The 11,554-nt window shown below is 54.3% G+C and overlaps 1 pseudogene; it reads right to left on the reverse strand.

The window, feature by feature from the left end:
* Positions 1-4,781: 4,781 nt before the first annotated feature.
* Positions 4,782-7,917, reverse strand: LOC134006909 (uncharacterized; annotated as a pseudogene).
* Between the last annotated feature and the right edge of the window lie 3,637 nt (positions 7,918-11,554).

Raw genomic sequence — 11,554 nt, forward strand, 5'->3', positions numbered from 1 at the left:
CGCCGCTGACGGGGGCTCTGCCCCGGACGCTCTGCCCCGGACGCTCTGCCCCGGACGCTCTGCCCCGGACGCTCTGCCCCGGACGCTCTGCCCCGGCCCGGACGCTCCCCACGCGGCTCCAACGTTACGACCACGCAGCAGGGCTGCTGGCTGGTCCCCGTGGGGCCTCACACACACACACACACACAGGGACACACACACTCACACCCACGCACAGAACCACAGAGGTGATGACATATGCAGCTCCGTCCCCTGTAGAACCAATAGTTGAGGATGTGATGGTGGCTGCCCTCCCTCCCTCCCTGCCCTGCCTCCCTCCCTCCCTCCCTCCCTCCCTCCCTCCCCTCCCTCCCTCCCTCCTTCCCTGCCTGCCTCCCTCCCTCCCTCCCTCCCTCCCTGCCCTCCCTCCCTCCCTCCCTCCCTCCCTCCTTCCCTGCCCTGCCTCCCTCCCTCCCTCCTCCCTCCCTCCTTCCCTCCCTCCCCTGCCTCCCCTCCCTCCCTGCCCTGCCCCCCTCCCTCCCTCCCCTGCCCTGCCCTGCCTGCCCTCCCTCCCTCCCTCCCTGCCTCCCTCCCTCCCTCCCTCCCTCCCTCCCTCCCTCCCTCCCTCCCTGCCTCACTGTCTCCCCTCATACCTGCCTCCCTCCCTCCCCCATACCTCGCTGCCTCCCACCCTCCATATATTCCTCCCTTCCTGCCTGCCCCATACCTGCCTCACTTCCACTTTCTCCCCCCCCCTCCCCCCCTCCCCCCCCCCTCTCCTCCCTCCCCCCCTCTCCTCCCTCCCCTGTCCTGCCCTCCCACGCTCTCTAGCAGACTTCTAACAAACCCATCTGTTAAGTCATTATTGTGGCCCTGGCCTAGTGAGGAGGGGAGCAACCTTGGGAGAGAACAGAGAGAGGGAGGAGAGAGAGAGGGAGGAGAGAGAGAGGGAGGAGAGAAAGAGGGAGGAGAGAGAGAGGGAGGAGAGAGAGAGGGAGGAGAGAGAGAGGGAGGAGAGAAAGAGGGAGGAGAGAGAGAGGGAGGAGAGAGAGAGGGAGGAGAGAGGGAGGAGAGAAAGAGAGATCCGTATGGAAGGTAAACGAGGCTGTGTGTGTATGTTGGGAAGGGGGTCTCAGTGTGTAAAAGAGGTGAAAGCAAAGAGAATGAAGAATGGTGATGTTAGCTTTCACTTGTAAACAGACACACTATTTGGAGTGGAGGGCAGATTATCCTTCAAATCTGATCAATCAATATTTAATTAAAATGTAATTTCCCCCCCAATATTATAATAAAAAAAAATAAAAAAAATCTTTGAATGAAGACAAACTATGTATTTATGTACTACATGTTATATATCACACAATGTTGATAAACAGGTCATTTTTCTACCTCTGAAATGTGGAACGTGACCAAACGTGTCGATGAATTAAGGGTTATTTTGAAGATCCTGAGTTGACAGGCGACATGGTGACACAACGACCCCCGACCCAGAGGGAGGGAGGAAAGATGCCAGCCCGACTACACTAGTGTGTGTGTGTGTGTGTGTTGGCTGGTCATCACGCAGGGCTGGTCAGGGTTTAACTCTGCTAAGCCCAGTCCTGCCAGCTCCCACTGTTCCTCATATTGAAGTTCCCTCCGCCAGGCTCCCTGCTTGCAGCAATATCAACCTGCTGAGGCCCAGCACAACCACACACCACGCACGGGGCACACACACACACTCATGTACACACACACATGTACACACACTCACTCACTCACACACACACACACACACACACACACACACACACACACACAGACGCATGCAGACGACGACTCAGATTCTAATGAGATCACAACAACGGAAACACACACACTGTAACAACCACACACACTCTCTCTCACACACAAACACTGTAACAACCACAGAGGAGGCAGGATAAGGTGCAGGTGTATACATGAGTGTGTGTACATGAGTGAGTGTGTGTACATGAGTGAGTGTGTGTGAGAGAGAGTGAGTGTGTGTGCTGATTCCCCTCCGTGTCGTCTCCAGATCACACACTGCCTGTCATAAACAGCCACAGCCTCTGGCAGGTGTTGCACTATGGTGCACAGATATGTTTCCCAATGTGACACACACACACACACACACTTACACACACACACCGCGACAGGGATTCCCTACAGGTGAGCTTTGGACGTCAGAGTCAACACCTTCTTATTAAAATGCATGCAACCACACACACACACCAACACAACACCAACACACAACAGACAGTTGTTTGGCCAGTCTCAAACAGGGCTTACTCCTCATTGGCTAGCAGTACCAAACCTTCCGTGTGTATCAAACATGAACAGGAGAAGGGTAGGCATCACGCGTCTGTCTAGTGACAAGGACACACACAATCTCTCACAACAAAAAACTTCTTTTAAAGAACATATTCTTTCCTTTCTGATGTCAAAACATCAGAAGCGTTTCGCTTCTGATGGGGAGACAGTATGAACACTTACAACGTCTCTGTGAAATCTCCACCAGACATTTTTATTATTTTTTAATTAATTAAAATCAAATCACAGACGAACATTCGTGGAAAAACAATAGTCAAGAAACTAAAGTCCGGAGACTGACTCAGAGCGGAACACACAGGCCCAGGTGATACCTACAAAGAAGAGCGTTTACCCCGGACTAGAAACAGCAACTCACAGGTGACCTTATAGTGCTATTCTCTGTCAGGACCCAGCCTGACGGCACTAAATGTTCAAGTGGAGGTAAGTGGCCTCAGGTCCTCTGACAATACAAGTATGGTCTCAACATCCTGCTCAGTACCACTGCCATCCTCAGGGGTGTGTGTGTGTGTGTATGAGGGGGGGGTCACCAAGGGGTGTGTGTGTGTCCCTGCCTTTGTGTTGGTGGGTGTGATTTGTGTCCATAAATGCCTGTGTGTGTTGTGTGCCTTTGTACGTGTGTCTGTGTGTGTGTGTGTGTCTGTCTGTGTGTCTCTGTCTGCGTGTGTGTCTGTGTGTGTGTGCGTGTGTGGGTACAAGGTGTTCTCTGAGGAGGCTGGAAGACCGTCTGCTTGACTGAGTCCTGCTGCTGGAGAACTGAGAGGAATCAGGATGTCTCTCACAAACACACACACACACACACATTCCCCTGGTACCTACAGAGGTGTTGGGAAACAAGCTTTTGTACAGTACGCACGCACGCCATCACAATAAGAGAAAATCAAAAACAAGAAAGAGAAGTGATTTCATATAAATGCTGACGAGTCAAAGACTACTGGAGATTCACCATTATAATCATAGAACACACATGATGTCCTGTTAGATCCATACAATGATGTCACAGCGTAATGAACCAGAGGATACACTGTCCCCACGCTCACCTGTTTACTCTCTAGTTCATCTGAATGATTGTGACACATAACTCTGTGTGTGTGTGAGACTGTGTACTTGTGTGTAAATCCGTACGTGCACGCATGTGTGTGTGCGTGAGTGTGTGTGATCTACCCTGAGCTAACGAGAGCCAGCCCAGGGCCTGTGTCACCTCAGTGTGTTGGGATGACAAGGACTTGACAGGAAAAGGTCATGGCTGTCTCTCCGACGGGCTAACCTGACTGCCCAGGGCAGTGGAGGAAGAAGAGGGGAGGGGAGGCGAGGGGAGGAAAGGGTGGGAGAGGGTGGGAGAGGAGAGGGGAGGGTGGATGAGGAGAGGGTGGGAGAGGAGAGGGTGGGAGAGGAGAGGGGAGGGTGGATGAGGAGAGGGTGGGAGAGGAGAGGGTGGGAGAGGAGAGGGGAGGGTGGGAGGGGAGAGGGGAGGAGAGGGAAGGTGAGGGTAGAGGAGGTTAAGAGAGGGGAGGAGAGAGTAATAACTGAACCTGGGGATGGTAGTTACTAAGTTAATGCGCGTGTGGTCATGAGACATCTGGCTTGCAGCTACAGGATGGAGATGGTTACGTGTTTCTGCTCGGATAAGTTCACTCTGAAAAGCGACACTGAGATGAATTTTTTGAAGATAAAAAAAAAAATCCAACATGAAAAGACAGAAACTGTGGCTGGGGCTGAGGCTGAGGCTGGGGGCTGCAGAAGGGAAACAGATTCTTCCACACATCTTCCTGTTCTGCCTCAAGGCTTCTCACAGGTACGATTTCTTACCCTCGAATCCGGAACCGAAAATGAGAATCTCCAAATGAGAGTGGAGGAGTCGTGTCGAAGCCTGACCCTGGGTTCTCACCTCCCAATCTCCTGGACCTGTGAACACACGGGCACACTCACCGACCTGGACTCAATCCTAAAATCTCTCTCTCTCTGTCTCTCTTTTCCTCTCTCTCTCTCTCTCTCTCTCTCTCTCTCTCTCACTCGGTCTCTCTCTCTGTCTCTCTGTCTGTCTCTCTCTCTCTCTCTCTCTCGCTCTCTCTCGCTCTCTCTCTCGCTCTCTCTCTCGCTCTCTCTCTCTCTCTCTCTCTCTCTCTCTGTCTCTCTGTCTGTCTCTCTCTCTCTCTCTCTCTCGCTCTCTCTCGCTCTCTCTCTCGCTCTCTCTCTCTCTGTCTCTCTGTCTGTCTCTCTCTCTCTCTCTCTCTCGCTCTCTCTCGCTCTCTCTCTCGCTCTCTCTCTCGCTCTCTCTCTCGCTCTCTCTCTCTGTCTCTCTCTCTCTGTCTCTCTTTTCCTCTCTAACTCTTTTTCTTCTCTCTCTTCCTCTCTGTCTCACTCTCTAACTCACTCACTCTGTTTCTCCTTCTCTCTCTGTCTCTCTCCTTCCCTTTCTCACACTCATCTCTTTGTCTTCATCTCCTTTTCACTCAGTCTCTCTCTCTACGCCTCTTTTACTTTATGGTGTTTTTGGGTTGCTGGCTGAAAGAGGAGGACCGGGGCTGAGTCTGGGGTTAGGGCTGGGGCTGAGTCTGGGGTTAGGGTTGGGGGTAGGGCTGGGGGTAGGGTTGGGGGTAGGGTTGGGGGCAGGGCTGGGGGCAGGGCTGGGGGCAGGGCTGGGGGCAGGGCTGGGGATAGGGCTGGGGCTAGGGCTGGGGTTAGGGCTGGGGATAGGGTTGGGGATAGGGTTGGGGGTAGGGCTGGGGGTAGGGTTGGGGGTAGGGTTGGGGGCAGGGCTGGGGGTAGGGTTGGGGGCAGGGCTGGGGGCAGGGCTGGGGATAGGGCTGGGGCTAGGGCTGGGGTTAGGGCTGGGGATAGGGTTGGGGATAGGGTTGGGGGTAGGGCTGGGGGTAGGGTTGGGGGTAGGGTTGGGGATAGGGTTGGGGGCAGGGCTGGGGGTAGGGTTGGGGGCAGGGCTGGGGGCAGGGCTGGGGATAGGGCTGGGGCTAGGGCTGGGGTTAGGGCTGGGGATAGGGTTGGGGATAGGGTTGGGGATAGGGTTGGGGGCAGGGCTGGGGGTAGGGTTGGGGGCAGGGCTGGGGGCAGGGCTGGGGGTAGGGTTGGGGGTAGGGTTGGGGGCAGGGCTGGGGGCAGGGCTGGGGGCAGGGCTGGGAATAGGGTTGGGGGTAGGGCTGGGGATAGGGTTGGGGGCAGGGCTGGGGGCAGGGCTGGGGGTAGGGCTGGGGGTAGGGCTGGGGGTAGGGTTGGGGGCAGGGCTGTGGGTAGGGCTGGGGATAGGGCTGGGGTTAGGGCTGGGGCTGAAGCTGGGGTTAGGGTTGGGGGTAGGGCTGGGGGTAGGGTTGGGGGTAGGGCTGGGGCTGAGGCTGGGGGTAGGGCTGGGGCTAGGGCTGTGGGTAGGGCTGGGGCTGAGGCTGGGGGTAGGGCTGGGGCTAGGGCTGGGGGTAGGGCTGGGGATAGGGTTGGGGGTAGGGCTGGGGATAGGGTTGGGGGCAGGGCTGGGGGCAGGGCTGGGGGTAGGGCTGGGGGTAGGGTTGGGGGCAGGGCTGTGGGTAGGGCTGGGGATAGGGCTGGGGTTAGGGCTGGGGCTGAAGCTGGGGTTAGGGTTGGGGGTAGGGCTGGGGGTAGGGTTGGGGGTAGGGCTGGGGCTGAGGCTGGGGGTAGGGCTGGGGCTAGGGGTAGGGCTGGGGCTGAGGCTGAGGGTAGGGCTGGGGCTAGGGCTGGGGGTAGGGCTGGGGCTGAGGCTGGGGGTAGGGCTGGTCCGGGCTGGGACAGAAACAGGGAGGAGGGGGGGGGGGGGCGCAGAGCAACACAGCCCGCCCCTACTTCGTTAGTGCTGGGTGGGTGAGCTCCAGCTACAGGCACCTGGGGAGAGAGTCAGAGGGGGGGGGGGGGGGGGGGGGTCAGCTGCCCCAGCCAGGAGAGGGAGAGGGGGGAAGGAAGGGAGCAGGCCTGGGGGATGGTGATGGAGGGAGGTAGTTTAGTGTGCTTCAGTGGACCCTGCTGGGATCGTGGTCCAGTTGGAGGCGGGGCAGGAGCAGGGCCTCAGGACATACGTGCCACCTCAGACTTTGCAGGGGAGCTGGTATTGTGCTACAGACACTTCTGGTACATTACACACCAAACGCTTGTCTCTCTGAATCCTCACTGGTCTCTCTCTGAATCCTCACTGGTCTCCCTCTGAATCCTCTCTGGTCTCTCTCTGAATCCTCACTGGTCTCTCTCTGAATCCTCTCTGGTCTCTCTCTGAATCCTCTCTGGTCTCTCTCTGAATCCTCACTGGTCTCTCTCTGAATCCTCTCTGGTCTCTCTCTGAATCCTCACTGGCTGGGGTTGAGCAGGGCAAACAAGGAGGCAGTTTCCATCAAATAAATGGAAAAGATCAGTGTAGTTCTATCATCTTGTAAAAAACAAAACAAAATTATTTTATATAATTAGGTAATCCTTTATGACCTATTTGCAAGTTTATCACCGCTAAACCACACTTATCTGTGTATAACATTTGTGCACAAGTTTCATTTCTCACACTTTTTCCCCCTCGCATCACACGATGTGTCAGGTGATGCTTTCTGAAAAGTTGCGTCAGGGAAAGTTCAGAGCAGAAACAAAATTAACATTTATGGAGACAGAGAAATCACAGTACCTCCTCCCCCCTCCCTCTCCCTCCCCCTCTCTCTCCCTCCCCCTATCCCTCTCTCCCTCCCTCCCCCTCTCCCCCCTCTCTCTCTCCCTCCCCCTATCCCCCTCTCTCCCTCCCTCCCCCTCTCTCCTCCCCCTCTCTCTCCCTCCCCCTATCCCCCTCTCTCTCTCCCTCCCCCTATCCCCCTCTCTCCCTCCCCCTATCCCCCTCTCTCTCTCCTTCCCTCCCCCTATCCCCCTCTCTCTCTCCCTCCCTCCTCTCCCTCCCCACCGCGCTTAGGGAGCGCTTCTATACCAGGAGAAGCACGTGGCACCAACACCTCAATCAGTGTGTGACTGCTTCTCTCCCATTAATTAAAAGCCTAACAAATGCTACTCAGGGACCAGAATATTCTCCTTCTCTTTTTTTTGTCACTGTCAAACTCACCCACTTTTCTCTCCCATAAAACACACACACTCAGACACAGAAAAAAACAAGCAGAAATTCAGACACGACATCCGCAATGAAAAATCCAGATGTTCATTGAATAACATGGCATTCGTTTTGTAATTAAGAGAATTTAGAGATCGAAAAGGCAGGGTGGTTTGAGCCGCGCCTAACCTAACCTAGGACCACAGAGAGGCAACGCGCGGCTGTTTCATACTCCATACCGCTCTAACCGCTTGGCCACCTGACTCCCTACATGTGTGTGCATGTGTGAATTAAGTGTGCGTGCCTGCATGCCTGTGTTTACATAGATGTATGTGTGTGTGTGCGAGCGTGTTTGCGTGAGTCTGTGATGAGAGGTTCTCTAGGTCTCATGGATCATGCGTGGTGTGGATTCTTTAGATAGGTTAACACCCACCAGCTTTGCATCAAACACAACCGTCTAAGCAACACTGGCTCTCCTCAATGGTGTGTTCGGGCAGTCATTATCTTCCAACCAATTGCCATCCTCTCACACAAACACATGAGCGCGCTCACCCATTGACAGCCTCCTCTCGCCACTGCATCCGAACAACACACCCCGCTAACAGGCAAACGCGGGGAAATGAAATCGCTTTCAGCGGCCATAAAGGCTCCATTGTGGGGCAGAGCGGCGGTAATTACAGCACGCAGGCCCCATTGAGGCCGGCCATTTAGCCGTATGGCCCTGGCCCGGGAACTCGGACGCCGATCTCATTTGCCGGCGTTAATTATCTCGCTCGTGGGCGCGCGGCGCAGACGCCCGGTGTTAGCCACCGGTAGGAGACAACGGAGAACGGGAATGTGCCTTGAAGGGCCCCCTATTAACCCTCCACACACACACACACTCCGAGATCCCATCAGTGGCTGCCAGCTGAGACTGCAGAGGGCACGGCTGCTCCCGCACATTGAGAACGGCAGCCTGGGAAACACAATAGCCTGCATGTCTGTCTGTCTGCATGTGTCTGTCTGTCTGTGCCTCTTTGTTGGTCTGCATGTCTGTCTGTCTGTCTGCATGTGCCTGTCTGTCTGCCTCTTTGTTGGTCTGCATGTCTGCCTGCATGTTTGTCTGTTTTAGTGTATTTCAAGATTATTATTATTATTGTTATAGAATCTCTAACCTTCCTCAATCAAAATTATAATTGCGATAAACTTTCAATATTGTCGAAGCAAGTGTTTGCGTGTGTTTACAGTTAACCTGTAACCCACAGGGTTTGTGCGGAGTGTTAAAATATGGGGTGCTAACACTTTAAAATATAAGGCCTGGCAGACCAGTGACAAAACCATAAAAAGATAAAATTCCGCTAACCTCCTCAGAACTTCTCCTTTAAGAGTTCAGCTTCCTCATTTCTCTGAAGTCGTGTTTGACATTTCAGCGTAGAGGAGACTGAACAGATTATAACGCCCTGGTTCAGCGCAACTGCAGGCAACACCACTCATAAAAATGGAAACACTCTGAAGATGTTATTTTAAACAGTCCTACGGTTAAGCCTCCTACTAAACGAACCGTTAACGCTTATTTTATTCCTGGTTGGAGGGAATGCAGGGTTTCTCCAACCCTAGGGCCCTGGTCGCCAGTCAGGCAGTCAGCGTGAAGAACGTTCTTAAGGACGCCTGGTTTACATGAACTGAACTTGAACTGTTAATTTTTTTGTTGTTGTTGCTGAAAACGTTATTTTCTGAAGGTGTTTGAAGGTGGCCATGCGACAGAGCTTGACTCGTCGACATGGAAACCCCCCACTCTCTCCTCCTCGACACCCACACACACACACTCCCACACCAAAGACACGCTGTTCATGCCTCTTGTGTTTACTTTCTCTTTCTCACTTCATCGTCCCCGGCAACTACAAAGAATAAAAAGAGACCCTGCATAAGAAACAAACGCCTCTTGTTAAAAAGAAAAAAAAAGAGAGAAGATCTTCACTGCACAGTCTGCAGTTTTTCAAGAAACGCAATTCATTTCTTATCATCGGAGGGGTGTGTTTGTTTTCCATTTCCTCCCCTGCCCTCCCCTTCGACTTCAGCCAGCCAGGCCGGCCCTGCAGCAGGGTGGCACCAAGCAGGCCTGCCCCCCCTCTCCAACCCAGCGCTGCTGAAGGTGAACCAAGTGTGTCAGGTCGGGCAGCCCTCGGGTAATTTCCATACGGTGGAAACCGGTCTTGTGGGTGGAGGATGGAGGGCGGAGAGGGTGGCTGTGTTGGGGGGGTGGGGGGTTAGCGTTAGCGGAGCTAGCAGGGCAGATGGACCTGTCTTGCACTGACCAAGCGTCCCAGCACCAAGCTGGGGCCCCAGGAGGAGGTCTCCCTGCCTCCCAGAAAGGGGAGCCCCCCTGCTGGGAGACCCTGGCGCCGGGCCCTGCCCAGCACTGGCCCGTATCCACCCTCCACCCCCGCCCAACCCCTGACCAAGCCTTCAGGGCCCAGACCAGCCTCCTGGGCCTACAATGCCCCAGACTCCAAGCCGGTTCCCTGGCAGGCTGAACCAAGTGTGCCTGCCAGGGCTGGAGACACGGAGACACTGTGGCTGTACTGCCGGTGGCAGAATGAGCGAGCCCGATCCCTTTCCCGTTTCCCTGCGGACTTCATAGATTAGAGTCCAGATTCTGCTTCTTCCAGTAAAGATATCATTAGTCATAATCTGCCTGTAAGATTCTCTCTTAGCTGCTGTAAAAAAAAAAAAAAAACTCCAGACATGACTGAGTTATGTGGCTTAACACTTGAGCTGCGATCTCTGTGAGAGGTGCAACTTCCTGACTGTGTGTGCAAACAGGACACATGTAACACACAAAAGAGACCCAGAGACAAAAGAACAGGAGGCTGTGGATGCCAAAAGCTTGATAATACACTGGGCCTGACAGCAGCTTCCTATTACCCCGTCAGACCAGGAGAAGGCCGGCGATACCTGTGGATTCAAATGTCAGATGAGGAAGATGTGCTGGTCGCACTTCCCATCAGGCCCAGAAGCACCCCTGATGGTTAGCCTATTAAGGCAGGGCCGAGCTGGTCTGCTGGGCTAAAGTGTGGGAGAGAGAGGGGGGGATGGTGGGGGATCATGGCTGGTGTGAGCCTGTAAGAGGAGTGTGTGGAGGGTTAGGCTGTAGAGGCAGGTGTGTGTGTGTGTGTGGGGGGGGGGTTAGGCTGTAGAGGCAGGTGTGTGTGTGTGTGTGGAGGGTTAGGCTGTAGAGGCAGGTGTGTGTGTGTGTGGAGGGTTAGGCTGTAGAGGCAGGTGTGTGTGTGTGTGGAGGGTTAGGCTGTAGAGGCAGGTGTGTGTGTGTGTGTGTGTGTGTGTGGAGGGTTAGGCTGTAGAGGCAGGTGTGTGTGTGTGTGTGTGTGTGGAGGGTTAGGCTGTAGAGGCGGGTGTGTGTGTGTGTGTGTGTGTGGAGGGTTAGGCTGTAGAGGCAGGTGTGTGTGTGTGTGTGTGTGTGTGGGGGGGGGTCTGGTAACACCTACTCCTCCATATCCATTCTCCTCATCTTCTCACTCGCTCACCTCGGTCAATTTACAGACACGACTCTGCTGAAAGTGGACCTGGTGGACAGAGGGATGGAGGGAGGGGGGGGGGGGGGCGGCTGGCCGAGGGGGTGTCGACAGCCTGGGAGAGTGATCTCCACAAGACCGTGAACTGCGTATAATTGGTCAAATGGAAATTTCACAGTGATAGTCAGTAAAACTCAGATATGCTAAATAGCCGGCAGGCTAAGTACTTCCTGACATATTTTACCACTTTCTGCTTCATGCTAATTAAACCTTGTTATCAGCTGTGCGATGAGGAGAGGGAGGTGTGAAGCCAGTGAGCGATGCAGATCCAGACCGGTCTACCTGCTTCTAATGAGGTGGCCTTGGGAAGGCCAGCTTTGTACCACCTCACAGAGACACTCACCTAACCTGTGAACCCCGATAGCTTTACTCAAAACTTTTGTGGAGACTTGATTGCGTTCAAGTAAATATACAAAAAAACTGTCAATTTACAGATGGTATGAATTTATTTTAAGACATTTGGTAGACTGTTGAAGAGCTATACCCATCCCCTGAACAGAGGAAAGGGCCTGCTCAGACAGCATGAAGCCTTGTTGCCGGGCTGCGAACAGAACATGAAGCCTTGTTGCCGGGCTGCGAACAGAACATGAAGCCTTGTTGCCGGGCTGCGAACAGAACATGAAGCCTTGTTGCCGGGCTGTGAGAGTGG

Source organism: Osmerus eperlanus, chromosome 20 (assembly GCF_963692335.1).
Source record: "Osmerus eperlanus chromosome 20, fOsmEpe2.1, whole genome shotgun sequence".
Taxonomy (NCBI): domain Eukaryota; kingdom Metazoa; phylum Chordata; class Actinopteri; order Osmeriformes; family Osmeridae; genus Osmerus; species Osmerus eperlanus.